Source organism: Varanus komodoensis, unplaced genomic scaffold (genome assembly GCF_004798865.1).
Source record: "Varanus komodoensis strain SLA01 unplaced genomic scaffold, ASM479886v1 scaffold115, whole genome shotgun sequence".
NCBI classification, from domain to species: domain Eukaryota; kingdom Metazoa; phylum Chordata; class Lepidosauria; order Squamata; family Varanidae; genus Varanus; species Varanus komodoensis.
The window spans coordinates 620,223-631,191 of NW_025335330.1; the positions used below are offsets into that span (position 1 = coordinate 620,223).

The 10,969-nt window shown below is 63.3% G+C and overlaps 1 protein-coding gene across 1 annotated transcript in view; it reads right to left on the bottom strand.

Moving 5' to 3' along the window:
- Positions 1 to 10,969, bottom strand: part of LSG1 (large 60S subunit nuclear export GTPase 1) — a 37,321-nt gene that overhangs the window by 11,855 nt on the left and 14,497 nt on the right. The gene's annotated exons all lie outside the window — the stretch shown is intronic.

The window sequence follows — 10,969 nt, forward strand, 5'->3', positions numbered from 1 at the left end:
CGAGGAGCGGGCCGGGGGCGGCCGGGGGGCGGCGGAGGCGCGCGCGGGGCCATGGCAGAGACGGACTCGCGCCCCCAGCTGCGCGGCGGGGCGCACGGGGGGCGCCGCGGCCGCCCCAGGAGCGCCGCCGCCGAGGCTGCCTCCTGCCCGCAGAGACCCCGCGGCCGGACGCTTTTCTCCCGGGCGAGTGTCGGCTCCCCGCCGGGCCGCCGCGCACCCTGGAGCCGCCAGATGCAGATGCGTCCATCGATCTCGTGGCGGGGAAGCAAGGGCGCGTTTTGTTTACAACTGCAGCTGCCGAGCTGGGCGGACGGGCGGCCTCCGCTCCCCCTCCGCGGCCGCTGCGCCCGAGGATGGCGCGTTCCCCCGGCCGGCCGTGTCAGAGCTTTGCGCGGTGGCGGGGCGCCCGGAGACGGCCCTTTGCGGTTTTTAAATTATGATGGCCGAGAATCTTCGACACCCACCTTCTCCTGTCTGTGTTTCCTGTATATCTTTTGCTGTGCAAAAGTGAGTAGGGCTGTTTGCGTGAGTGTGCGGAAAACACACATGTATCTTGTTCCTTTCTCCTTTTTTGACCTCCAGGCATTGGGATCCTTTATTTTTCTCTTGTTTGTCTCATTTGCACACTCTTGGAGTTAATAAAAAGGAAGCCAGTGGAAGGAATCCTCGCAGGCTTGATGTGTGTGCGCTCGTCATGGGCGGAAAGAGGGGGGCAGCCCTGGCCTCTCCCCAGCAGGGCTCCCTGGTGGCCTGTGGCATCGGCCCTGCAGCTGGCTGGCCCTCTGTGTGGACGACCTGCGGGGCCGGGGCAGCTGGGGCAGCCCGGGGCAAGGCAGCTGCTTGCTCCGGCAGAGCCGGGACAGCCCTCCGGGCCAGCCGGCCTCTCTGTGTGCGCGTTTGTCTGAGGCCTGGATGAGGAGAGCGGTCTTGGAGGAGCCCCCACCCTGGCTGCTGTTACCCCACGAAGGGGAGGCTGTGACATCATTTTTGCCCCGACATCATTTCCTCAGCTGAGGCAGGAGCGAGTCGTGGGGCGGGGGCATAGCTTTCCACCATTGCCAGCGGCGCCATGGCCCAGGCCAGGGGACACCCAGGCAGTGCTGCGTTTGTAGGAAGAAGGGGGGCAGGCTTGGAGTGGCCGGGTCTGGGGAGCGCAGCCCCCTCCCCCCGGCGCTCTCCTGGTGGTGGACGCGGCAGGGCACCCGCTCAGTCTTTCCTTGGAGGTGCCGTGAAAGGCCCTGCTCCCACGGCCAAGAGCGCCCAGCCTGGGGGGCTCTTTGCTCGAGGGACACTGCAGGAGAACCCAGGCCAAAGGGTCCCTCTGTCCCCGCAGGGGGCAGCCCGGAGCCCTCCCTGCCCAGCGCAGTCAGCTGGGTGCCCTGCTTGGGCCCTGCGGCCCTCCTTGGGCCTGTTCCCGCCCTGCTTCGCTGGCTGGTGCCGGTTCAGCCCGGCCAGGCTGGTGACGAGGCCTGGCTTCGCCTTGATTCTCGGTGAAGGTGGGTCCAGATCTCTCAGTCCTAACAAACCGGACCCTGGGATTCAGCCAGGCCTTTGTGTCACGCCCTCCTCCTTCCTGTTTCTCTTCCTCCCGGAGTGCAGGTTGGCAGCCAGTTGTTGCAGCTGCAGGGCTGCCTCCGAGGACTGGGCTGGTTTTAGCAGAGGCCCTCCATGTTAGTGGCAGGGAGTGGCAGGGAGTGGAGCCACCGTGGAAACTGACCTTCCCTCCACGCACAAAGAGGGCCGGGAGCCGCCTCCCAAAAGCTCCTTCGTGCCTGTCATGCTTGGTGGGGGAGGCCTTTGCGCTCCTCTGGCTCCAGGCAGCTGTCAGGGAGCATGGAGAGACGGCCTTCGCTGCCCCCCCACTCTGCCCGGGGTGGGGGAGCCTCGGAGCGGCTCTCCCTGACCTCCCAGCCTGCACCCCGCCAGGCCAGAGAAGGTGGGAGGCGCAGCACACGGGCCGGGCCGGCAGGCGGTCCAGCCTGGCTCTGCCCTGCCCCTGCCGCTAGCCCATGGTCCAGGTCAGAGGAGCAGGAGGGGAGGCCAGGCGTGGGATCAGGCCTGGGGGGCAGCCCAGGGTTCTGCACACCTGGTGTCGGACGAGATGCCCCAGGGCGAAGCCCGCAAGCTGGTCCCGAGAGCAGAAAACCCCCAGTGGGCGCTCGTTCTCCTGGCTCACCTCAGCATCTCCCGTCTGGCCCCCACCCTAAGCCAAAACTCACCCAGGCCAAAAGGGGCTCTGCGGCCGGCTGCAGGTGCCCAAGCAATGATGTCACCAGATACCCTCCACACTGTGGGGGCCAAGAACACTGCATGGCTTGGATTCCGGAGGGCGGAAGCCTCTAGCAGGGCCCGGGCTAGGTGGCAGGGGCTGGAGCGCCTCCAGGGTTGGGGTCCCGAGGAGGGGCCTGGCGGGACATGTGCTGCCATCGCAGTCTGCTCCTGGGGGGAGCGGAGGATCCGTGGGTCAGAGGGGATCTTCAGGGGTGCTGCGTGAACCAGTCTGTGCACGCCAGCTCCAGAGCTGGGCCAGGGCACCTGGGCAGCAGGGACTGTGGCATTCCTGTCTCCGGCGAGGAGCCACTCTTCCCGGAGAAGCTATGATAGCCCTTCAGCTGAAGGCCTGCTGTCTTTTCCCGGACCCAGGCTCCTGGGGGTGGGGGGCTGCCCAGCCACAAACCCAGGCCGGAAAGCTCTGCCCTGCCTGTGTCTCGGGCCGGGGCAGCCCCCGGCAGCGTCTCTCTCGCACCGCCGGGTCGCTCTCTTCGTGGGCTTTCCAGGGACACGAAACCTGTTGCCCCATGGAACTGAAAGAGGGAAAGGCTGCCCGCTGCCCCCCAGCTTTTCCCCAAGGGGAGTCGGCACCAGGTCCCCACTCGGCCCTGGGGCTCTGCAGCTGAGCGTGGGCCAGCCCCACCCTTGGGACTGTGAAGCAGAACTGGCGCTCCACGGCAGAGATGGAACCAGGGCCGCCTGGGCAACGGTTGCCCCACCTGAGCGGCCCCCCAGGGGCAGCTCGCTCCGTGGCGGAGCACGTGCCCCCCCCACGGGGTCGGGCCAGCGGCCAGCAGGAAAGGGGAACGTGCCTTTCCTGCGCTGGAAGCCCGGCCACCTGGCCCTGCGTGAGGCTGGGCGGGGGCTGCAGCGGCCTGTCAGGGCTGCTCCTTTGCAGGCTGGTGGCCGCCAGTTGGCCCAAGCCGGGAGGAAAGCGCCATGTCGGCTCTCGGGCCGTTTCTTGCCGGGGGCTCCTGCTCGCCACTGAGGCCCGCTGAGGGCCAGAATGCTTCTCCGGGGTGCCTGGGGCAGCGGGGGGGGCGGGGGCACCTGGGAGTGTCTTCCTGCACAGTGCAGCCCCACTGCCACAGCTCCCCCCGGAGGCCTCTCCGTCCCCACAGAGCGTGCGTGTGCGGCTGCAGCAGTGCAGTGCGGCATCCGGTCCGCAAAGAAGCGTCACTTGGACGCCCTTCGGGGAGGCGGCACCGGCTTGCTGGCTCCTGCGAGACCCTGCAAGGCGTTCCTGCTTCCCAGAATGGGCAGCCAGTGCGCTGGGGCAGGAGCGCTCAGGCAGAGGCAGAGCGAGCGAGCGAGCAAGCCAGAAGGGTCTCCCGGGCCATCTAGTCTGACTCCCAGCTCCGCTCATGCAGTCCCGAGCATGTAGATGTCCTGGAAGGCCCTCACCGATGGGGCCTCCACCGCCTCCCTTGGGAGCCCATTCCCTACCCGAGAGGTTCTAACCGTCGGGAAGTACGTCCTGACATCCTGCCTGAAGCCCGGCGCCTTGAGCTTTGCCCCGCTGGAACGCGCCCTGCCCTCCACTGCAGGGAAGAACAGTCCTGGGCCCAGCCCTGGGCACCACAGTCGAAGAAAGATGCAGACAAGCTGGAGAGGGCTCAGGGAGGGCAGGAAGGACGATCCGGGACTGGAGACGGAGCCCTGCGAGGAGAGGTGGAGGAGCTGGGCGTGTGCAGCCTCCAGAAGAGCAGGCGGAGGGGAGATAGGATAGCGATTTGGAAAGGCTGTCACAAAGAGGAAGGCCAGGCTCTTCTCTATCATCCCAGAATGCAGGATACAGAATAATGGGCTTCAGTGACAGGAAGCCAGGTTCTGGCTGAACATCAAGAAAACTTCCTGACTGCTACAGCAATATGGCAACGGGAGCAATGACCCCGGAGCTGCGCGCTCCCCCACACCGCAGGCCCTCGGGAGGCCGCCAGGCAGCCCTCTGTCCGGAGCTCGAAGCCGGAGTCCTGCGCTGAGCAGCCGGTTGGAGGGATGGCCTTGGGGGCCCCTGCCAACTCTTCTGTGGGTCTGGGGTTCTACTCACCACGTGGAAAGAGCACACAAATAGAGGAACTGTGTGCGTACGCATCAACAACCCCAGATGTATGCAGACTGAAACCCCCTTTTTCATGGGGGCCCAGAGCCAGCTGGCGAAACCTTTTCCCAGGAAAGGAAAGGAAAGGAAAGGAAAGGAAAGGAAAGGAAAGGAAAGGAAAGGGGTGAGGTGCATGTTTGTGCCTTTCTCAGCAGCACGGAGGGGGGGGCTGCACTGAATGCACAGCATATGGAAGATGATCAGGGCAAGGGGGGAAACGGGGGGATCTTGCTGCCCCTTTTCCTGAGCAAAGGTCCCACGTGCCTTGTGCTCCCACGGCCACCTGCCTTCCACCCCTCTGGGCTGGTGCTGGCGGCTGGGCCCTGCTGCATTCTGGCCCCAGAGGTCCTGGGCGAAGGCCCCACCACCAGGCGCACGGAGGGCTGCAAGGAGGATTCCTCAGACATGTCAGCACGGAAATGCTCGCACACTCTGGGCGCACAAGAGCTCTTTTTAACAACCCCCAAAGGACAGCCCCTCCAAAGTATATGCTGGAGATCGGTCAGTGGTTTGTTTAGTATTGAGCAGTTCATTTTGCATCCTGCATTTTTCCTTTTTAAAAAAATGACTCAAGGCAGCTTCCATCATTCTCCTCCTGCTGCTCTCAGTCTTATCCCCACAACAGTCCAGTGAGGTAGGCCGGCCCGAGAGTCTGTGACCAGCGCAAAGTCAACCGGTTGGCTCCACGGCCAGGCGGGGACTAGAGCCGGGATCGCCTGAGTCCCACCCCGCGCGCTCAGCCACTGTGCCATGCCGGACCCCAGCGGCTGCCCGGAAGGAGGCGGTGAGCGCTGGTGGCCTTGTTTCCAGGGAAAAGGGGGCCGGGGGGCCGGGGTGGAGGAAGGCGGGCCAGCTCACAATCGCTCACGGAGAGGCTCAGGACCAAGGCGGAAGGAGCAGGCAGGCAAGCATCTGGCCGCCTGGGGCCACGCGTGGGCCTCGTGGAGCGGATGGTGCGGCCCTGTGGGTTCCCGCTATCGGCGAGGCCGGAGGAGTCTGGCACGGCTCCGTGGAGCACCGGGATCGTTCGGGGTGAAGGCCACGGGCCCAGGACAGGCGTGCCACACAGCGTCCTCCCAGAGGGGAACGGGCTGGGGCTGAAGGAGGGCGGGGGGCTGGGCTGGCCTGGCCTGCCCGGGACCCGGAGGGAAGGACAGAGGGAGGGCGGCCTGGAACCAATGGCGGGGGGGGCAGCGGGGGGCAGAGCATCAACCAAGCGGCAGGGAAAGGACTCCTGGGACGGACGTGTTTCTGTCGCTGCTCCCCAGGCCACCAACTGTCCACTGCCTGACCTTCAACACCGCGGCCGATGCTCTGTTCTCGCTCTTGCTTCTTCGCTGCCGTAACAGACAGTTCTCCGGGTGACTTCAAGTGAATGAAAGACTGAATAAGACTAGAGTCGTTTAAATGCAAAACAAAATATAAAACCATCACATCAGAAGCAACACAAAGCAAACCTCAAGTGGAGAACAAAGCTCGGAAGAGCCCAAGTGTTGCAGACCTGAAGCTGCCTGGGTGGTCGGCCAGTCGAAGGCTCTGGCCGCCCACCTCACAGGGCATTTGCGAAACTGGATGGAGAGGAGGAGGAGGACAGCACGGGCTGCCTTAATTCCTCTGCAAACGGAATTAAGTGGGGTATAAACGCTGTAGCTAAATAAACCTATAACACAGTTTTTAAAACCGAGAGACCCAGAATACAAGGGTTCTTTGGGGAAGGAGGAGGTCTTCAGCTGACCGCAGGTTGCTCCTGGCAGGCCTCTCTGGAGGGCCGTGCTAGATCCAGGGTGCCACTACCGAAGAGGCCCCGCTGCCGCTTGCAGCCCTCACTTCATCTCGGGGGGCCACCCGAGGGAGGCCTCTGCAGAAGGCCCGAGGCACAGGGGAGCAGGGCTGCGTATGGCAGGAGGCGGCTGCTCCAGCCCCCACTCTCAGCCTACTCGGGGCCCTCAGGCACTTTAAGCCGGGCTTGGAACCAGACCGGAAGCCGGCATTGCCGGCCACGCACAGGCTCGGTGCGGCCAAAGACCCAGGCCCGCTCAGCCGCACGGCTGCAGCTTCCCAGCCATTTTTAACGACAGCCCCACCTAACGGCACCGCGGTCTTTTCCAGGGGAAGCTCCCAGGAGCACACGGAAGTCCTGCATTCCTGCCTTTCAGCACAGCGCCTAAAGGGGCCCCAGGGGCTCCCGAATCGGCTGCAGCCACCGGGACGGCCGGCTGGGACACCGACCCGTGGCGGCCAAGGCGGCTGGGGTGGCCTGGCCCAAACCGTGTGCCCGTTCGCTGGGAGCACCGAGCGGCAGGTCTGCTGGATGACCCCGAGTCTGCTGGATTCTGCAGCCCTTCCTGCCTGGACCCTCGTCTTGCCCCGAGAGCTGCGCCACCCAGAGCGGGAAGTTTTTCTGCCATGGCGCCAGACCCACGCAGCTGGAGCGCTATCCCAGGGAGCTCCCACACCTGCTGAACGTCCAGGTGCCGCTGGTGGGAATTCCAAGCGCCTGAGAGTTCCTGCTATCCTGGAATTGCATTTTAATTGCTGTTTCAATGCATGCTGGCCGGGTGCTTCCAGGAAGGGCTCTTCTCATGTGCCCCCCTCCCTCATGCCAGGCCTTTGGTGGGCGCTGGAGCAGCAGCACCTTCCACGCATATCCACCCCCACTCCCGCGCTGCCCCCTGCCTTCCCCTCCTTTTCCTTTGCAGGCCAAAGGACGGAACAGTTATGTGTGGCTTCCAACCAGGGGCCTGGGGAGCCCCTTGGGCACATAATAGAAACATAGAATCAGAGCGAGTCAGAAGGGGTCTCCCGGGCCATCTAGTCTGACCTCCAGCACATAATGCCCTGAATGGGACAGGCCAGCCCTACGCTCAAGCTGCAGCGGTTCTCAGACTGCCCCCCGCCAAATCTGGGGGCCCACGGGCCAGGCCCGTAGGATGGCACGTCTTCTGGAATGGTCCCGGGGTTTGGCCCAAAGGTGGAGGGGGCAGCAGCTCCACGGAAGCCTGCCCAGCCGTCAGCTCCCTGTCCGACCTGGCTGGGCCCCAGCTGTGGATGCTGCCCCCCCCCCCGAACATCAGAGCCTCTTCGCCCCTGCCACTCTCCTGGCCAGGGGAGGAGTGCGGTGCCAGGCAAGCCGCGGCTGCCCTGAGTCGGAGAGGCCCCCGCCCCCGCTGAGGCTATTCTCAGCAGAGGCAATCAGCGCTCCGGGTAATTACACGGTGCGGTGCCAGGATGGAGGCAACGGCCTCCGCCCAGAGGGCATAATTGCCGCCCCTGCGAACGGCTCGCACCAGCAGCTCCTGGTCCCACTGGCTGCCTGCACTCCGGAGCGCTGTCCTCCGGCGGAAGGACGACGGGCGGGTCTGCGTGGCCTGTGGCAGCAAGCCTCGGCCCACGGTGCCCCCCGAGCCAGCCCTGCTCCGGAGGTGCCCCCCAGCTCCTCCCGCATGCCTCATCGGGCCTGCTGAGGCTCGGGGGAACCGCCGTCAAGTGGCTCCACCGCTGGCCGCGGACTCGGGCTCAGCGTGCGCGTCGAGGGCACCTTCGCCGTGGGGCACGAGTGGCCAGTGGGTGCCGCAGCTCAGCGGGTCCGGCGCTCTTCCACTTTTGGCTCAATGATTTGCATAAGAAAGTGCAGGTAGGATGATCGTATTTGCATATGGCACAAAATTGGGTGAGATCGCTAATATCCTGGGAAAAAACAACGTTCCAGGTGACCTTGAGAAGACGGAGCACTAAACTCAATCCAAAAGAATGGAATTCAGCAGGGACAAAGGCGAATTCCCGCACCCAGGAAAAAGACACCAAAAGCAGCATTAGGGGATGGGGAAGACGTGACTCGACAATACTGCAAGCAGAGAAGGAACTGGAGATGCAGATTGCAAGCTGAATAGGAGCCAGTACTGGGATGCGGCTGCAGAAAGGGCGAGCGCGGTTTCAGGCGGCACCGGTCGACATGGCCCTTCCGAACCCAGTGACGGTGCCACTTCCCCTTGCTCAGCGCTGGGCAGGCCCCATCTGGAGCCCTGGGTCTAGTTCTGGGCACCACACTTAAAAAGGATGCAGACAAGCTGGAGGGGCCTCAGAGGAGGGCAGCAGGGATGACCCAGGACTGGAGGGGAAGCCCTGGGAGGAAAGATGGAAAGAGCGGGACGTGTCCAGCCGTGGGAAGAAAAGATTGCGGGGAGAATGGATCGTGCTTGTCAAATACTTGAAAGGCTGCCACAGAGAGGGGGTCCTCGCTCTCCTCTTGGTCATCCCAGCCGGGTTCAAGTTACACCAAGTCAGATTCCAGGGAGGTATCGGGAAGGACTTCCTGCCTGATAGAGCAGCACAGCCATGGAGCCCCTGACCCAGGGAGGTGGTCCGATTCTCTGGCTGCAGACCCCCCTCCCCCGCCGAAATGGACAATCTGGCGTCAGAGGCACGTCTGAGCGGCACAGCGAGCCCGTGTCTCCACCCCCTCCTGCAAGGCAAGCTATGGGGCAGGAGTCCCACTCACCTCCCACCCCCCGTCGGGAGGGTGAGGAAGAGAATCCCAGGCACGGGAAACCCGATCGTGGCCACGGCCCGAGGACAGCTGCCGAGGCCGGGACACCGCCACCGGGCAGGTGGCCCCGCTTCCCAGCATCTCCGCCAGGGAGGAATGTGGGTGGTTCCCTGCAGAACTGGGTCAGATTCGCAAGTACTGGAGCTCATTTGTGGGTGGGGGGGAAACAAATGCACGGCAGAAGCAAGGCGCTGGAGTCCTCCCCGTGGCCCACCTCACCCAGGGGAAGGCACGGGGAGGTTTCCCATGGCAGGGGCAGGACAAGAGATCGTGGCGAGGCGCCTGTTATAGTGGAGAAATGTGGGGCAAGCCAGATAAGACGGCGGCCCATCTCCTCCAGAGCCCACATCCCACAGGGCTGCGGGCCTGCGCCACATCACCCTGGCCTAAGCCCTGGAAGCCCCCTGCGGAGAGAGGCAGCCCCGGCATCTGAATTCCTCCAGCCTGGGCCGCTGCTCTCTCCGGGAAGCGATGGAAACTCCCCCGGGGCCCTCCCAAGGCTCCATCCGCCCCACAGAGAAGCCCAGCAGTCACTGCGGAGCCGAGCCGAGCTGAGCCTCGGCCGCAAGGGGTGCCCAGCTGCACACAGAGTGGTCTCCTCTCCTGCCACAAGTAAGGGACAAATAGCCATGATGGATCAGACCAATTGTCTGTCCGGTCCAGCATTCTGTTCACAGCAGCACCCTCCCGCCCATCTTCCCCAGCAGCCTCAGATACTGGCCACGCATGGAGCCTTCAGGACTAGCAGCCACTGATCGCTTCCGCCACATGAATCGGCCCGGTGCCCTCGCCAAGCTGTCCGAACGGGCAGCCGTCACTCCGTCTCAGGGAAGCAAATTCTGTCAGCATCCTCTTCTCTGTCCTGAATCTGCCACCAAGCAGCTTCCTGGGATGGCCCCAGCGGGCTCCTGTGCGAGGGTTGGAGTCAGACTGAACATAATGTCCCAAGCAAAGCCTCACCAAGGATTTGTACAGGGATAGTGCAATAAGGGCAGCTTTATTCTCAGGCAACGTCCAAATTCCACCTGGCAGGGGGTTTGTCTTTCTTCACTCTGGGTTGACCTGTTCGTCTCCACCACCAGCCCAGAGTCCATCTTTCTACTCGACGTTGGGTTAGGGGCCCCCAGAACACAGCACCATACACTGGCTTATATGGAATGGCATTTGCTGCTCTGATGCCAGGTTTTCCAATTTAGAGAGCTCCCTTTGGAGTATCTCACAGTCCTCTCTGGTTGTAAACACCCTAACGTCATCAGCTAATGTGGTCACTGCGCTGCTTGCTCCTAATTCCAGATCATTTATGAACAGATTGGAAAGCACTGGCCCCAGGACAGAACATGGTGGGACCTGACTGCACCTCTCTGGGGAACCCGTTGCGGCGAGTCATGGGCTTTCCTACGCCAGAGCCATCCAGAAAGACACCGGACCGTCCTCTGAGTGGGATGGTCTCACGTGCTGTCCTGCAGCAGCAGTGAGCTGGACCCGAAGGCCTTTGTGGCCCCTTCCAACTCTGCTCTTCTAGGGTTCTGTGACTTGCCCAGCGGAAGCCGTGCTGGTTCTTTTTCAACACGATTTGTCCATCTAACTAATTCCACCCTTAATGCTTTTAACCAAATTACCGGAATCAGATATTCAGCTAACAAGCTTGAAGATTCCCAAATCCCCCAGGATCCCTATTTGAGCACTGCTGTGACATTGGCCATTCTCCAGTTTTCTGGTGCATGGATGGACCTTGGGGGCACATTATGCATTTCAACAAGAACGTGAGCCATTTCATACCTGCGCTCTTCAAGAACCCACGACGGGAGGCTGCCCCAGCTGCTCCAGCCAGGCAGCAGGGAAGATGTCCCGGCTGTGCCAGCAGAGGAAGGGAGGGAGAGCAGACGCCGGGCAGGGCCTGAGAGGGATGCCGGGGCCAGACCCGAGGGCCCTCCCTGCTTCCAGCTCTGCTGCCCTATGGTTCTGGGGCAGCTCTCCTCTGAAGGAACAGAAGGCACAGGCAGAAGTGCAGCCCCCCACCGAGGAGGCCCTCCTGGCCCCGCGTCTTCCCC